Below are 18,440 nucleotides of genomic sequence, written 5' to 3'. Positions count from 1 at the left end.
AAGCTTGTATATTATATATAATAGGTTATATAATATTAATATAAAATTTATTATTTTTATTTAATTGTTATTTTTGAACATATTTTTCCATTTCGTTAAACTAGTTTAAATTTTACAAAACACTTGCAATTCTAAAAAATTTTATTAAAAAAATTTATTACTTCTATATAAAAGTAAAATTATAGATACGAGCTGGGCTATGAAAATCTAGAGCAACTGCAATCTTCAACATTTGCTAGATAGTTTCTAAGCTAATCAAAACGAACGTAAAACGATCTGTGCATACACACCCACACACATACACACAAATTTATTCTATTAAGTATCTATGTTGTGCTCAATTTAATATAGAAATGATTTATATGATTATGTTAATTATTAAGTTAAATATTTAGACGTCATTATCACACATTTAATATTAATTTATTGCAATTAAGTTTTCTCTAACTATATAGCATTACTTCTTGAAAATCACAGCTTAAATATATTTTTTTTTACTACCCACATCAGTTGACTCCGTGGCGCAACGGTAGCGCGTCTGACTCCAGATCAGAAGGTTGCGTGTTCAAATCACGTCGGGGTCAAAGTCTGGGTAGATTTTTTTTTATTTCTATAATTCCATATAAAACGTTTCCTCAAAGATGACTCACACTTTTCACTGAATTTTGATATGATTGTTCTTAAATTTAATTCATTATCTGATTTAATTCAACATATTTTTTTTTCTAATCTGTTAGATTGTGCATACATATATACTTCACACTAATGAAAGGTGACAATCACTTAAAATTATTATTTAATTTTGCAATTTTTATATATATAATGAAATCTACATTTTATAAGTATTGACTAAGATGATACTACATAGATATTTTATATATAATATGATATATTTTATAATATACTTTATGATAGTTATAATCGTCTATAATTTTATATATCATATTATGTACTTATACATATATCTATATATATAGTACATATATAGTTATATGTAATATATGTATATGTAAATAAATATGACGTGGCACGCTAATTTAGGTAATTACTTTAATAAAAATGTAAAATATGGAAGTTTAGTATTTTATATTTTATATCTTTTTTAAAAAAAATGTTTATAATTTAGATATCTGATTATTTAGATATATTCAAATTAAACTTATAAATGACGCCCACGGTTTCACAAACACTAAATTGGATTTCCAGATTGGAGTGATGCAATTAAACAGGTTTATTAAGTAACAAATCTTTAAATTTTAATAGATTCTTCACGGTTTTTTTATATTAAAACATAAGGCTTTTTGTTAGAAATATCTTATACTTTAATGCTTCTTAATCATTTAGGAGTCTTTAGTAAGACTTTAATATGCAGATGGTATCCTGTGTCTGCTTCACCGAGGCAAATAGTAGAGCAGTGCTTTGCTGATTTTACAAACATCGACAATGCCACGATCTAATCGCTTAATAGAGTTGGTGACACCGGCAAATTTAGAGATAATCTACAAAATGATTTTAGCAAGCCGTAAAGTAAAGTTGTAGAAGATAGCTGACATCTTAAAGATATCGAAAGATACCTTAGAGATAGCTCATCCATTAAAGATATTGAACCATATCTTAGAGATATCTGAATCACTAAAGATATAGAACATTTGTTTATGAGAGAACTCTTTTCGTAATGGTTGCCGCATTTGGTGTCAGTTGATGACAGCTAGAAATTGTTGAATCTTTCATTTCATTCCAGAGGTGAATCATCAAGTCAGCTACCCAAACTTAGCTGTAACAGTAACCCGGGAATGTCACTTAAAGCGGCCTTAAACGCAACAGACAGAAGTCCAGAGTTATTTAACGGGATTACCTGCTCTAAAGGTTCAACATTTCGATGCTCTTAACACACGTGACGGTATAATCTGTCGATGAAACTGAGGAATATTTTAAGACTAAAAACAAACCATTGTAGAATAGAGGTATCAAAATGTTAAAGATTCGCTAGAATGATTTTATTACTCTTGAAGGAAGTCGTTTTTAAGAATAAAAGGATGAATATAGTAGATGCAGTCATATTGATGAATATAGTAAAATTGTGTTAAAAAGTTATTTAATTGTCAGGTGATAGGTCGGACTTATCGGTTTGTAAGTCAGGCTTATCGGTTGGTAAGGCGGACTTATTGGTTGGTAAGTAGGATTTATTGTTTGACAAGTCGGACTTATCGGTTTCATGTACTGTATAAAATGCAATAATTAATTTTTATTGTTTAGGAAACCTTGTTTGATGGCGTATCTACTATGCGAAAAGTTTGCGGTATGTTTGCATATTCCATCCCCTCTATTAGCAGTTTCTAGATCAGTGCTTGTATGTATATATTAAGGTTTTAATAGAGCTAATCTGTGTTGCTGCACCCGAATTAGTCAAAAATATTCAAATCTCCATTCTATTCTCTACTTGAATTTGAAGTGAAATGTTCCTTCCTTCCTTCCTGCCTTCGTGCTTGGTTATAGGGGTTTATGTATATGATTAAAGCCTCGACTACGATACAATTTCATCGTTCATCGTTCGTCGTTGTGTTTTTGGTGAATGCATTTGTGTCATGTGCATTTGCTGTTCCTGCTTCGACGCATGAGTAATTTGCTATTTGATATTTTAAAATTTTACAAATTTTTTATTTTTGTTTAGTTTATTTGGCAGAAGGAGATGGTTGGATGTGTAGAAGTGTTCGTTGTTGGCATTTGTGTAATGTTTTGTGTCTTCCTTATTATTGTGCTTTCGTTAAGCCACAGTTTTTTTTTCGAAAATTCACATCTTGCGCATTTGAGCTGCTTGCAGTTCTAGAACTTGTACGGCGTACCAGAGACCAGAGACTTACCCGTACCTACGTATTTACTTTAATGTATAATCAAAGATGATTTTTGTTTGTTCTTATTTTACTACCAGTTTTATTTTTCTAAAAATTCAATTTCGTTTCTGGACTAAGTAAGATTTTTGGCTGAACTTTTTTACATTTCATTTATTATTTTGTGTTATTTGTGTTCTTTTTTTGGGCTTTTGGATTTTTGAAATTTATTTTTGTAGAGAAGATATTTTTCGCATGTTTACAGAATGTGCTTTTTGTTTGCATTTGCTGTGTTTATGGGGCAATGACCGCCAAAAGAAGTGCTGCGTGAATTTTTGTATAATCTTAAAAATATTGCAGCAACACCAGCAAAATAGCAGCAACAGTTGTGGTTATTGTTGTTATATAGTACGTATATACTTTTTGTTATTTATAGTTGTTGCAAAATTTTTTCAGTACAAAATTTTTTGTTTGAATAACAAAATCTACTTATTTGCTTTTTATTGAAGAAAAAAGATACTTTGTGCTTTTTGAGATAAAAAAATTGCACTACAACAATGTTTAATTCTTATGCATTACAAAAATTCTTTGAGGAAATTAATTAAGATTATAGAATTTTATGAATTTTAATTAGTTTATTAAATATTTCATTATCATACTGTAGTGGTGGTAGTTCTTTTTTTGAGATATTTAAGTTCAATATTTTTATAATTTCGTGTTTATTATTTGCTAAGACCTTACGGCAATGTCTAATATAGTCACTTGCCAAGCGCTTAGTTTAATTAGTTATAATTTATATCAACGGCCTTTGACTATGGTAATCAAATGATGCTAGGTCTGGCCAATACGATAGGGACACCACAATTTTCCGAACAAGTTCTTCAGTTTGTTAATTTATGGTCCGGCATTGTTGTGAAGGAACTCAAGTTCTTTTCTGTTGGCCAATTCTACATATTCCCGCTGACGGCAATTAGTGAGTTTTCAAATTTGAACTACAACATTCCTCACAAGAAACCTTCAAATAAAAAGTAAGAAACTTAAGTCCATCTCATCGAGATACATTGGGTTGTTATGTTGCCAACCACAACTTATTGACTGTTGAAGCGGTAGAAGATTATTATAGATCAAGTTAGTACAGTAAATTTAGCTTAACTTAAATATGTTTATATGTCAAACTTTGTCAATCTGAAAATTAGATTTTTTAGAATTCGTTTTTGAAAACCGGGCTAAGTTTATATAGGCTGAACGATTGGGATTACCGCTAAGAAATAAACGACACGAAAACTAAACAATTGCATTTCCGTTGCTTAAAGATAATGTAATATATCGTTCGTCGCTACCGATAGAACTCATCTTTTCCTCTGTGGTCAATTTTTGTCATTTTTCCTAGATTGCTTTGCTTAACAGGTCGAGTTGTAAGCAGGAGAAAACCAAAATCAGCATCTGCTCCAACTTATCCCATTAGACACTAAATATAATATGTAAATCCAGGCTTTGAAGTCATTTATAGAAGATTACCGATCTTTCGCCATGATCGTTTGCATTCCAAATTTTTAGAGTCAACAAAGATATACGTGGTCTGGCATTGTTATGATGTTATTTCTCTTTGATTAAGAGAGAAGAGAGATATCTCAAGCTATACAGTTGTAAGCAGTTGAAAATCGAAAACCAAGCTTTCAAGTGATTTGCGGAATAGATATTCTTGTAATTAATTCATTTTTTGTAAACCATAATGCTGCGCTTCAAAAATGTTTCAATTTTGTTTTCTTGTGGTTGATGTTTAGAGCCTCTATTACCTTCTGACTGCTGGCGTATCAATCTTGTAGCATCATTAGTAGAATTTCATCAGAGTGTTAATGATGTTTCATAGTTGTTTATCTCTTGAAGATGAACTACGATTATGTTCATTTGATATAATAGGGTAATTGTTACCAGATATATGGGCACAACGCCAATTAGTGGCCAAAACCGCGGACACTTTTTCTACTTTTTCTGCATAAATAAATTGATTGTTAGTGTCCGTTACGTCAAAATAAACTAAATTCTTAAAATAAATGATTGTTTCCAATAGAGAGGAGTTTTGAAAAGTAGTATATCACAACAAAATTTGAGTATATATTAATTAATTGAATTTTTGGGTGACCATACAACTGTTTCGAGTATTGCAGTAGGTCTTGGAGTTATTTTTTATATTTAATTATTCGTGAATTATTTTTTGGGTAAATTTGTTAATGAAGTTTTAGAGTGAATTAAACAACTTCAAATTCCAATATACAAATCAAGTACGGCTTTGGGTCAGTTGGTTAATGAACACTGACTCTGAGCTTCAATTTTGGCAGGGCACGTGTTCAATCCTTGGTACTTGCAGTCTCAAAAAAATATAATTAAATATAAGAAATAGTTCTAAGACCTCTAATGAGGTGTATTTGGCCATAATCAATACAGCTACATGGTTAACCAAAAATTTAATTAATTAAAAGTAATAAAATATTGTTGTTGTAATTCGCTGCTGTTAAAAATATTACACATCATATAAAATATGAAATATATATTGTATAATGTATTTTATCTTATATTACACATTTTTTTAATTATTATTAGTAATATATTTCTTTCTTATATTTAATTAATTTAATAAATATTCTGCGGTGATTGAGAGGACTTTCATTTCAAAAATAATAAACATCTGCTTTTATGATTTATTCTGCTTCAATTTTTTAAAATAAGATACATACGCCTTTAGATGAGTGCACAACATCTTCAACACGCTTTCTGTTGCGAGTGAGTATCTTTTGGTAATCATCGATCGTTAGTTCTGGCTGACGTTGTATCTGCGTTTTTCTTCCGTGTTTCCGTACTGCTGCGGCACAAAGAACGCAATAATTTTAATTATTTTATAAATTTTTCCTTAAATTTCCGTATATTTTATATGTGCACTTAATGGTGTGAATAACTTTATTAGGCACGATATTTGCACATTTTCGTGGTGAACTAATTTAGTTTTTTTAGGCTTTGTTTATGTATTTTTTTTTTTGTTTTTTGGTTCGTTCAGATACATTTTTTATTTTGAATTGTGGTCGGTTAGGTTGACAGTGACGTGTGAAACCAACTACAAGTTTGGTTTCCGATACCGTTATTTATATTTTTTTTTCTCTACACATTTTATTTATAATTTTAATTTTTTTTTGATTATATATACTCATTCTATTACATAAGTCAATATACTTGCATTGTTGTAGATATTTTAGCACAGCTGTCACATCCTTCACGACATGGCAACAGTAAAAACAGGTGCCTATTGCAATTTTCAAATGTGGGAACAGCCGTTGGCTATACTAAAATAAGCTAATTTACATACGGATTGGCCATATACTGGGTGAATAGTAAATTAATTTTGAAAATATTTAAGCAAATAAATAATACTTATTAATTTAAATTATTTACATTAACACAAACATAGTTAAATAGTTCCCTTGTGAGTTTACTGTAGTGGCCAATGCTAATGTCAAGTATTAAATATCAATTTATAAATCTATTTGCACTTTATTCACATCTTTTGTTCATTAATTAATTTTTGATAAACAAAAAAAAAACATTTAAGCATTTAATACTGTTGCACTTTAATGCCATTTTATAGTTCACCTCAGCACAGCTCAATGTATCTGCGTTTCTGTTGTGTCTGTTGTATCTGCTTATAGGGCTTGGCATTGGTGTTTATGTTCAGTTTTAGTTAAATGAAGTTCAATTGGTGTTTATATGCAACACCAATTTAATTGCATCCATAATTACTGACAATCTAAATTAATGTGTTCATCACTTGCCCGTTACGCATGTTTTAGATGCAAATGCGCCTTTGTTTACAAACAAAAAGGCTTAAAACGTCCTTCAGTGTGAAGGACGAAGTTTTATTTGCGTTTAAATAGGCGAAAGGATACGCATTGCGTACATTTAAATCAAAATAGCTTCTATGGCTGCTCTTGTATATATAGTATGATCTAAAGTGTTAAATTCCAGTTTGAATATTTCATTCACTAAATAATTTAAATATTTATTTCAATTATGCGTATGAGTGTTGCACTTATTTTAATACATTCAATTAGTTTCATTTAATTGAAAGTGCGAATAATAATTGTTCCTTTTAAACCTTAACTAAAATCAGTTAATTGTACAAAAATTTAATAAAATTACTATAACTTAGTTGAGTTCTATTTAGGCTAAGCTGATCTTTTAGTTGCAAAACAAATAAGAGTGCTCTTGTATTTAACATATTTAACCCGACGCTAATACAGAATATATGAACATTTTTATATTTTTATATTGTCATATGTATAATAAAAATAATATGAACAAGAAACAATCAATTTCATATATTAAATTAAATTACAAATTCATTCATTTCATTCATATATTATGAAAATGCTGAAATTTTGTTGTATATTTTTTAATTATTATATTTACCGTATGATATTAGTTTATACAAAATAGTTTATTTAAACATTTTCATATAAATATTTATTTAGATCACAACCAAAAGTTTAGATAAGTCTATATAAAACTTAACTAAATAAGACAGTCTTCAAGAATAATTTTAAGAGTAAGAAGAGTAAGTAAGAATATCCATATTTGAAATCTTGAACGAATATAAGGAGAAAAGATGACAAGAATAATTGCAATAACTCTTGCTGACACAGTACACGATGGAAAGGATCTCCACCAATGCTTCTATATTATGAGCCACTACAATCAATTATTACTATGTATCAATGACTACTATCTATTAATGACTACTATCTATCAGTGACTACTATCTACCAATGATGATTATCTATCAATGACTATTATCTATAGACTACTATCAATGTTGGATGTATTTGTATACATTTGTATTCATTATTCCGTATTTTTAATAAATAAAATAAAGCTTTCTTAATAATAGAAAACAAGACAGTTGTTGTTGTTGTTATTGTGATTTGAATTAGTGCTATTGCGCACTTTTACTCTCTTGTGGCTGGGGGGCTTATCCCTGCCCCACACTAAACTTTAGCTATACTAGAAACATTATCATTTATTTATTTTTTAACTGATGACGAACCGTCATCAAAAAAAAAAATTTCAAATCAATTGACAAATTAATTAAATAATTGCATATATTAAAAATAATATGAAAATATATTTTAACACCTTATTAGATAAACAATTAAGAAGTCTTTAGAAGATACTAAAAATTTTATCAATAAAAATTAATTAGTATTATTTATTAATTTAATTATTATTCAACTGGTTTATGATTTCATTCTAAATTAATACAGCAAGTGAATTTTCACAGCATATTATCAAAACTCAAAGTCAGAAAATACAAGTCAAAGTACGGCTTTAAGTCAGTTGACTAATGAACACTGACTCTAATCTTCATATTTGGCAGGGTACTAGTTCAACCACTGTGTACTTGCAGTTTCAAAAACAAAAAAAAATATTTACGATTAATTCAATATAAGAATAATTTAAATACCACTGTTGAAGGGTATTTGACAATACTCGAAACAGTTGTAGAGTCAGTCAAAAATTCAATTGATAAATAAATAATAAAAATTTTTGTTGTTGCAATTTTACTACTTCTCCATAAAGACCACTATGTTGAAAAGAAGAGTTTATATTAAGAATTAAGTTTCTGTTGTCAAAATGAACGTTAAAAATGCATTTAATTTAATATTATTTAGTAATAGTAAATAAATTAGGATTAGTAATAGAATCTGCTGAATGCTTGGAATGGTTCTAAATAAATATTAACTCAAAACGATCTTTATATAAAGTTCACTATATAATAAATTTATTTAAAATTTATTTAATTAAATAACTACAACTATTGAATTTTTATTAGTGTTAAATTAGTATAAGAGAATAATATTTTATACATTTTCTGAACTACTCTATAATAGAAAAAGTTTTAACAATTTATTATTTTAATGATCAAATTTTATTTACATATTTGGGATAAGGGAATTGGTTAGCGTTAAATAATACACATCTTTTTATAATTTGTTTACCTTTAGGGTACTGAAGACGACTATAGAAATTTTAATACAAATTTAGAAAGTTATATATTACTTGAAATTAGAACAGTTAGCCTACAAAAAATATATGTAAAAGGTTCTAATTATATAAAGGTACATAATGATAATAAAGATAACTACAGACTATAATAGAAATATATATGAGAAAAGGAATTACTTAACATTGAACAATTAGCCCACACAAAAATCTTTAAAGACATCTAAATTAAATAAAGATCTATCCTGATCCATAATTTTAATGAGCGATTTCACTTCATTCTCTAAAGGCATTAATTTAGTTTCAGAGTAATGTTCTATTATAAATAATTATTTTCAATGCTTTTGAAATTATTCTACTAATTCTTAGTTAAACTTTATAATATGTATCGTTCTCAGTCAAGATTTCCCCAACCAGTCCACTTAGCAGATTAAAGTCTCTTATAAAAGTAGTAAAAAAATACTATTTTTGTACCTAATGTCAAAATTATATATACAATATGGTGTATGTATGCACTGTCATTAATAATCACTGTTTGAAGGCAAATGTAACCTCACGTGTCAGTTGGACATAATTGCTCTAACTATATTGTCACAACAGAAGCGTAGTTTTAAACAAACTTTTAGGCTCCAATAACAGTAGTTAAATGTTCAGATTTTTATATCTAATGTCAAAATTAGTAAATAACGTATATGTTTCACTGTCACTAAAAATCACTGCTTCAAGATATATATATATTTTCTAATTAATTGAATACAATTTTTTTTATTGTATCAGATTTCTTATTTAAATTAAAATAAATTGTTATTTATTTTTATTACAATTTTAATTTATTTTTAATATAATAAATATTTTTAATATTTTTGATTTATTTATATTTTTATATATTATTTTATTTTTATTATATTATTATATTTATTTATTTATACATATATGTTGCTCAGTTTGTTGAGTATGTAAAGTAGTTTTATAAAATATAATATATAAGAAAATAATGAAGTTCTTTCGACTTAATTATGGAACATTCTATTATTATTAACAATAGATATTTTATATTAGAGTTTAGAAAGTTTGGAACATATATTATTTCAATTTTATTTTATTTTATATATTATTGGACGAATTAAATGGCTAATTATTAATATAATACACATTTTTAAATTAATTTTTAATTAAAATTAATTTAAATTTTTTATAGTTAATATTTTGACTATAGTCTATAATCATCTTTAGAATACTAAAGTCATCTATTTTATTTACGAACTATTTTCACAACAATACACAAATATGCACCAAATATAAGCACTGGAATTACTTTCTCGTTAAAACACCTATTATAGAAAGCTTTATATATTTCAGTTCTTGGATTAATTAAAATTTAACTATAATTTGAATAAAATAGTATTGAATTATAATTTCAAAATGGTTTATAATTGAATTTATACCTAAATTATACTTGGTAGTTTTGAAAAATTTTCAACCTCTTTGCAGACCGGTAACTGTCGGAAAGGCTTACAGCTATTGGACAGGGATATCTATTTATCTTTTCTATGTATGATTTGTTAGATTTGGGAGTTAATTTTTTGACAAAAGGTGTATTGTTTTAAGAAATTATATGATTTTTTTTTGAAGAAAATTCTTTTTAAATCTGTAAATCACTATAAAAATAACTTTTTTTTTATTACAGTTGCATATTTTTACAAGTATTGTTATATATGTTACGTTAGGCTTAGAAATTATTTCCTCAACAAAAGCTTTAATTTTTTAATAGTTTTTGGTAGTTTTTTAATTTTAAATAAAATTTTTTTATAATTTGTTCTTGTAATGTTACTTGATAATAAAGTCAAGATGCATTCACTTTCGAATTTATTATTTTGCTTAAAAGTTAGAATAAGAAAGTGTTGTAAAAGTTTCTAGAACATGTAATGTTTGTTTATACATAATGTGTCTTTTATGTAATATATTTTATTTAATTTTTATATATGCTTCTTCTTTTATAAAATATATATTAACAAACAATTGTAAAGAGCTCTTAAATTTAATTTTGGTTATCAATATTATATATGTTTTCAACAGTCTAACTGAGACTGACTGATAAATGTCATTTTTGATTGGTTAATCTCAGGCAAAATCTATAACACTTGAATTTAATTGATAAGACATTAGTACATTGCCAGAGTAATTAAATTACTCTAAAACTAACAGCTGTCTTATGTTATTTGACAATTTAGTGATTTAGTGATTATCCTTAATATATTTAATAATGTTAAGGACATAATTTGAATAAAATTATAAATCGGTTTATAAATTTATATATTAATCGAAGTAATAGATTGAGATCAAATCTAGATGTGACAATCTAAAACGATACTAAATTTAATTATTTATAAGATTAGTTTGTTTTATGTTATTATTTATTTATGTTATTAACATTTGAACTTGTACTAGAAAATGTATGTATAGAAATGTAAACTTAACATTTATAGTGTAATCTTGACAGAAAATTTGATTATATTATGGCGGATATGAATTGTTTTTCTCGATAGAAATTTTGTTTTAATTATATTTTAGTTATTTTTAGTCGAAAAAAGTAAACATAGTTAATAAGTAGTATTAAATAAAATAAATAAAAATTCATAAAAATATTTATAAAATTTTGTATTAAATATTTAAAAATGTTTAATGTGTAAATTTAACATTTATACTGTAATCTTAACAGAAAATTAGATTTCATTATGGCGGATATGAATTATATTTTCAGTTATTTTGTTTTGATTATAAATTGTTCTTGTTAATTGTTTATTATTGGTGAAATAATATTATTGGTGAAATAAATAAAGTACTAAATAAAATAAATTAAAATTAATAAAAACAACTATAAATTTATGAACTAAAAATATTAAAATGTTAAAAGTGTAAATTTAACATTTATACAGTTGTCTAACAAAGAATTAGATATTATTATGGCGAATATGACTATACTTTCAATTATTTTGTTTTGTTTATTTATTCTTATTGATTATTGTTTATTATTAGGTATAAAAAATAAATTAAGCATTAAACAAAATAAATTGAAAATTACAAAAATTATTATAAATTATAGATTATTATATATTAATTATACAGTAGTCTTAATAGACAATTAGATTTCATTATGGCGGACTATATCTTTCGTGCTGACTCAGACATTTTTTTTCTGATTTCATTTTGTTTTTTATTGGTTAAAAAAAAAATAATAAAAGTATGAAACAAAATTAACTAAAATTTATGCAAATATTTATGAATTATAATATAGGAAAATATAAAAAACAAATTAAATAGGAATCAACAGTAAATTCGGTTACAGTATGGTGGACTATATCTTTTTTGCTGACTCAGTAAATTTTTTTTTTGATTTTATGTTGTTTTTTATTGGTTTAAAAAATTAATAAAGTATAAAATAAAATTAATTAATTTATTAAATATTCATAAAATTCATATAAATATGTTTTAGTTCATAAATTAGTATTTAAAAATCTTTGATTTAGCACTATTACAAAAATATGTGGTATCAAAAATTATTATAAATAAGATTTTTTAAAAATAAAACTCACCTCAGTTTCGGCTTTATATATCATTAGAGTATTTACGATCCAATTTTGTTATAGTTCATTGTAGTATATATTATACTAATTTTTTTCTTGTTAGCACAATGGTTGTTATAGTGATTTTTGTTTGTAATAAAAACACTTAATAGTAAAATTGCACAGTTTTAGACATTTTCGTGTATTTTATTGTTTTATAAAATTTTTTTATTAACAGTTTTATATGATATTTTAGCACAATATTCATTTATGTTATGATCCATTAAGTTTTAATACACAATTATTACGAAAACAGTTTTTAAAATTCATAAAAAGTTCAAATATCTTAACATTTTTATGTTTTATAACTGAAGTCCAACATTTTGTTTTAATTAGAATTTATTATATCCAATATAAGTTGTTTTTTGTTTTTTTTTTGTGTTTTTAATTCCAAGTTAATTTCAGAGACAGACTTTGGAAAACTTCTATTAGAAGTATGTGGTGCGAATTATGAAAGGCTCGGGACACGACCAATTCGTTAGCTAACTGATGTTCATCTAAATGTATCTGAACTATTTCAAAATTAATTTGGTAAAAAGTTTCGAATCTGTGAACTGAACTGAACTGAACTGAACTGCATTCGACTGAATTGCACCGAAGCTGAGCTAAGTTGTTTGAAACTGCGCCGAGTCGAGCTGTGCGGAGTATAATAACTGCCGCTGCTGCCTTGGCCAACGTTTATGTTTATAATAACGTTAATAATGTTGCCTTGTGGTTGTGTTGTCAATGTTGATGTTGTTGACGATGTATTATGTATTTTCGTAATTTTATTCCTTTTTTTGTTGTATTCTTAATTCTTCTTTTTCTTTTTTTAAATTCTTCTCTTACTTTTTTTTTAATTTTTCGGCATTTCTCCTACCAAGCAACGTGCTCACGTTTATTTGCAATCCTACCTCAGCACCACCGCGCATTTTAATTTCACTCAAACTCACTCAAATCACATGTAGTTGCACGCAGAGCTACTCAATTCGGGATGTAGGCTCAAATGCGTTAAAATAAGGCGCGATTGCCGTTTATGGATGGCATGGACTCTATTGAAATATCGGCCTATCCCCTGCGACTTGATGCATGAGTGAAACCGTCCAAATATAAAAATCAACCCAATTACAAAAAGAACACACGGCAAATAACTAAAAAAAATAAATAAAAATAATTAAAAATAAAAAAGAAAGTCCATATAAAATAAAAGAAAAATTGTGCAATCAAAACATATTCCAAATGGACAAAACAAAAAAAACAAAAACAATTTTTAATAAAAAAATAAAAAACAAAACTTTTTTAATAAAAACAAATCTTAAAAAAAATATTCAATAAATAAAAAAATAAAAAAAATTTGTTATATGAAAAAAAAAGAAAAAATATACCTGATTTTGAAGCCCTATAAAAATATGCACCTTAAATGCATGTTTCTCCTTCTCCTTCCATTCCTCTAAGATTGCTGCTGCTGCTGCTGCAGAGAGAAAGCTTAATGCAACGCATATAACAACATAATGCTGTTGCAAATGAGTAATACCGCTTTCGTCCTTTTTTACATATAGTTAATTCAAACGCTGACGTTGTGCTGCTGCGTCTCTGTTAACTGCATGCAGCTCTTTTATCTCCAATATTGTGGCCTGGCCACTACAACGAATTTAGTGCAATAAATAAAAATTTGCTCAAAAATAAAATAAAAAACTGCAAAAAAATAAAAAAAAAACTTAAAAAGGTATATACTAAAAATCAATTCAGAAATAAAAAAAAAAACAAATAAAAAAAGAAAAACAAAAATGTTAAGCAAACACCAGTTGCTGGAATAGAGCATTTGGAGAGAATACGAGGACGGTGCATTTTGGGCATGTGTGCGTGGAAATTTGCAGGACATGTGTGCGGGATGCATTGCGTTAGTCGGTCGTTGGTTGGATGATTTGCTTTTTTCGGCAATCTAACATACGCACACACACGCATAGGCTCGACTAGTAGAATAAAAGTTTTTTTTGTGTTTTTTTTTATTTTTTATTTTTTTTTTGGATTTTTGTGTGGCTCTACTTCGAGTAGAAAAAATTTGTGCAGCCTACTGATGTTATTACTGATGTTATTGTTGTTGTTCTTTTTTGTCAAAACAGCCCCTATCCCCAGTGCAATTAATATGAATAAATGCAATGTCAACCCCAGTAAGTAAAGTATTTGTTAGCTATGACGGTGGAGCAAAATATTAAATGGGGAAAAAAAATGTCTCGCTTGAAAAAACAAATATTTGAGAGTCACAATTGGAAAAGTTAATAGATGTTTTGTGAATAGAGTTCCCAGCACTACTTGAGTTTGCGAAGAACGTGAGCATCCTATAATATGCCTTGAACAAATTAGTAATGGTTATGGGTAGCCAACCTGGCTATCAAATCAAAAGCCGCTTGAGACATTTTGTAAAAAAAAATGCCTGAGATTAGGGATCACAATTTGAAAAGTAGACAGATGTTTCATGATTGGAGCTTTCAGCACTTCTAAAACTTACTAAAAGCGTTGATATACTTAAACTTAAACTTTTATTAAACATAGTAAAAATTATTCATACTTAAGTGTGGCATGTGGCTAGCCAGGTTAATTTTTATTTGCTTCGCTTGAACGAAGTGTAAAGCTATCGAAAGTCCAAGTTAGTTTAAGACCTGTACTCACGAAAATTACTCAGTTTTCCGACAGTTAGCGTTTTGGGAATCACCGATTTGATACTTCCTCAAGAGGCCGTTTAGAGCACGAAACTCAAATGTCTGCCTTTTTGTTGTCATTTGATCTACTGAATTAATTATTTTTCCTTTGTATTATTATATATCCTCATTGCAGTTGTGTTTCTGCAGTTGGTTTTATTGGAAGCACCTTTCTTGGTTATGCGAATAGTGATATTGCGTTGGGGTCCTTTTCGATGGTGGTAGGAGATAGTAGCAGACCTAGAAGTTACTCGAGAAGTGTTAGTTTCTTTTTAAAGCTGTCACAAGGACAATTTCCTTTTCTGCAGTGTTTTGACAGTTTCGACAATAGGGATTATCTGCCAGCTACAATCTTTCTCCACTTACTCTACAAGGTTTTGAGCTATAATTTATAGAGAAATCTAAATTTTTGGGTATTATTTTTTGACAGAAAACTTAATTGGAAGCAAAATACTTTCGGACAAGCAAGGAAAGCGAATGTTGCTCTTCTTCTCTTGTAAAAAGTGGGGGTTACAAACATAAATAATTTCATCTGTATGAAACAGGTGGCATAAGATCTATACTGCTGCACAGCATTACATTATAGTGGACGGCCTTGGATAATCTACTAAACAGGGTGCAGTGTAGGGCTGAACTCTGTATTAGTTATGCATTTTGTGGTATTTATTTTTCGCGTTAATCTTACAAGTAAACATATCTAAACAAATCAAGAGCAGCATCATCTGCTCTAAGACTTGAAGCTACTTTACAGTGGAAGACTAGAGATCACAGCTCCATTCTTAGTGTTTTCAGTTTAACGCTAAAACATATTGACTCCATTTTCTGCATTTATAATTTCGACAGAAAAATAAATGCTAACCTTCCATCGAAAAATAATTGGCTGTTAGGGGGTCCCTCATTTGAAAAGAATTTTTTCATTTTTACTGAAGGCACAGCCGATTACGAGAAACCATGCTATATATATTTCAATTTATTTTAACTCTTATGTAAACGAAATATAATGTATTTTGATTTATATGGATATTATATTTTTGAAATATGTGTGGAAATTTTTCAATTTCATCCACTGTTAAATATACTCATTAAATCTAGTCATATAGGCTGTTCAGCGCAAGGCGGCAAGTGCACGCACGTCACAATAATCAGCAAACTTTTCAAATCCCTCCAATATAGGGCCAAAAAAAATAAAATAAAATAAAAATAAAAGTAGAAAAATTGCAAATAAAATAAAAAATTGTGAAAAATAAAACAAAACTTACTCATTCTCACTCGCTCTAATTGATATGCTCTCCCGCTCACCTACTTTATTACAAATGACCATGCACGACAGATGCATATACAATAATTTTTTATTTTTTTTATATTTTTATATTTTTGAATATTGGTTTATTTTTTTTATTTTGTGTTATATTTCAATTTGTTTTTTTTTAATTTTATTTTAATAAAATTTTTATGTTTTCTTTTTGTTTTATTGGTGTGTATGCTTTTGTTTTTATTCGATTTCAACGCCGCTACTGTTCACATTTACAGCGGCGGCTACTATCAAAACGCATCGATGACATTGAATGCATGCAATGCGGCATGCGTGCGGGTGGGCGGCTACTGCAGTTAGGCATTGCACGGTAGGTACGGTAGTGTGATGCGCCGACATCTAAAAAGAAAAAAATTAAAAAAATTTTGTAAAATAAAAATGTAAATTTTTTCCCCTATTTTTAATTTAATTTTTTTACTCTACATTTTTTTACCAATAATTTTTTTTTAAACTTTACTCATACGCACACAATCGAGTATTTTGTTTTGCACAACCCCAACGCACGCATTTGGCCACCACCCAATGCGAGGCAACCGAAGGGTGAAGCTTGTTGATGCATTGACATTAACTATGCTGCTATATGCTTCACTTTATCTATTGCCATTACAATAACGACTGCAGCAGTCAGCTCTGGACAAGAGGACTGCAAGGACACAAACGCGGTTACAAAAAATGGCAAAAAAAAAAAAAATCACAAAAACGAATTACAAAAAATAAGGACAAAACAACCAAAAATTTTGCATTAAAAAATAAAAAATAGAGAAAATAAAAAAGTTTGAAATTATATAAAAATGCGCTAAAATAACACACGCACACATTGTTAGGCGCACATTGATGAGGGAGCACTTGCATGGAATGCTGCACTTGCCGTGCATTGGATAGTGTGGACAGTGGGCTATGGGCTGTGGGCTGTGTGGGCTATGTGTGTGCAATAGTCAGTCAGTGAAAGTAGGCAGCTGCAATAGGCGGGCGGGCGGGCGCGGATTTAATAATTGAATGAGGTTGTTTTGATGCAAAGCACATGCATGCGTGTGCACTTTCCGAATGTTCGAAATGTGCAAAAAGATACATGACTGTGTTGTTTACTTAATAGGCGTTGTGTATAAAAATGTTATGGAAAAATTATAAAAATATTTTAAAATTAAATGTGTATATTCCATAACCAAAAAAACAAAAAAAAAAAAACAAAAACAAAAACAGAACATAAAAAAATACATAACTTTATATAAAAAGTAACAGAGATGCTTCTAGATACAAGCAATACAACAATATATACAGAATTCAGAATTATGCCTGTGAATAAACTACGCTAACCAAACTTTTTAAAAGATATAGATTTGGTCGGTTTATACCTGCGATCCTTCGAATTCACTTACACCTATTGGCCCATTGTGTTATCGTATAAGGAACGCAGATGTTTAAAAACCAACTTAAACTATTGGCAAAGTCTAAAATGCTCTTTTGAGGAAGGTTCTAGAGTTCTGGATCCTGGACCATATGTTATCGCATAAGAAACGTAGACGTTTAAACACCGCCTTCAAGCTTTGTCAAAACCTAAAATGCTCTTTAAGAGAAGGTTTTGGTATTCTGGAAGGATTCACTTATACCTATTGATCTATATGTTATCGTATAAGAAACGTAGACGTTTAAACACCGCCTTCAAGCATTGGCAAAACCTAAAATGCTCTTTAAGAGAAGGTTTTGGTGTTCTGGAAGGATTCACTTATACCTATTGGCCCATTGTATTATTGTATAAGAAATGCAAACGTTTAAGAATCGTTTTCAACCTTTAGCAAAGGCTAAAATGTTCTTCATAGGAAGATTCTGGAGTTCTGAAAGGATCCACTTATACCTATTGATCTACATGTTATCGTATAAGAAACGTAGACGTTTGAAAACCGTTTTCAAACTTTGGCAAAACCTAAAATGCTCGTCAAGGGAAGGTTCTGGA

At 28.2% G+C, this 18,440-nt stretch overlaps 1 long non-coding RNA gene and 1 other non-coding gene across 2 annotated transcripts; one reads left to right on the top strand and one right to left on the bottom strand.

The window, feature by feature from the left end:
• Window positions 1-512: 512 nt before the first annotated feature.
• On the top strand, window positions 513-584 carry Trnaw-cca. Its single transcript has one exon. It is a non-coding gene; the product is annotated as a tRNA-Trp (tRNA).
• A 12,736-nt stretch (window positions 585-13,320) lies between these two features.
• On the bottom strand, window positions 13,321-16,546 carry LOC119671287. The gene is made up of 3 exons (XR_005251801.1): window positions 16,437-16,546; window positions 13,864-14,119; window positions 13,321-13,629 (listed from the first exon to the last, which is right to left on the bottom strand). It is a non-coding gene; the product is annotated as an uncharacterized LOC119671287 (long non-coding RNA).
• Window positions 16,547-18,440: the final 1,894 nt, after the last annotated feature.

Source organism: Teleopsis dalmanni, chromosome 1, assembly GCF_002237135.1.
Source record: "Teleopsis dalmanni isolate 2A chromosome 1, ASM223713v2, whole genome shotgun sequence".
NCBI lineage: Eukaryota > Metazoa > Arthropoda > Insecta > Diptera > Diopsidae > Teleopsis > Teleopsis dalmanni.
This window is presented reverse-complemented; position numbering and strand designations above follow the sequence as displayed.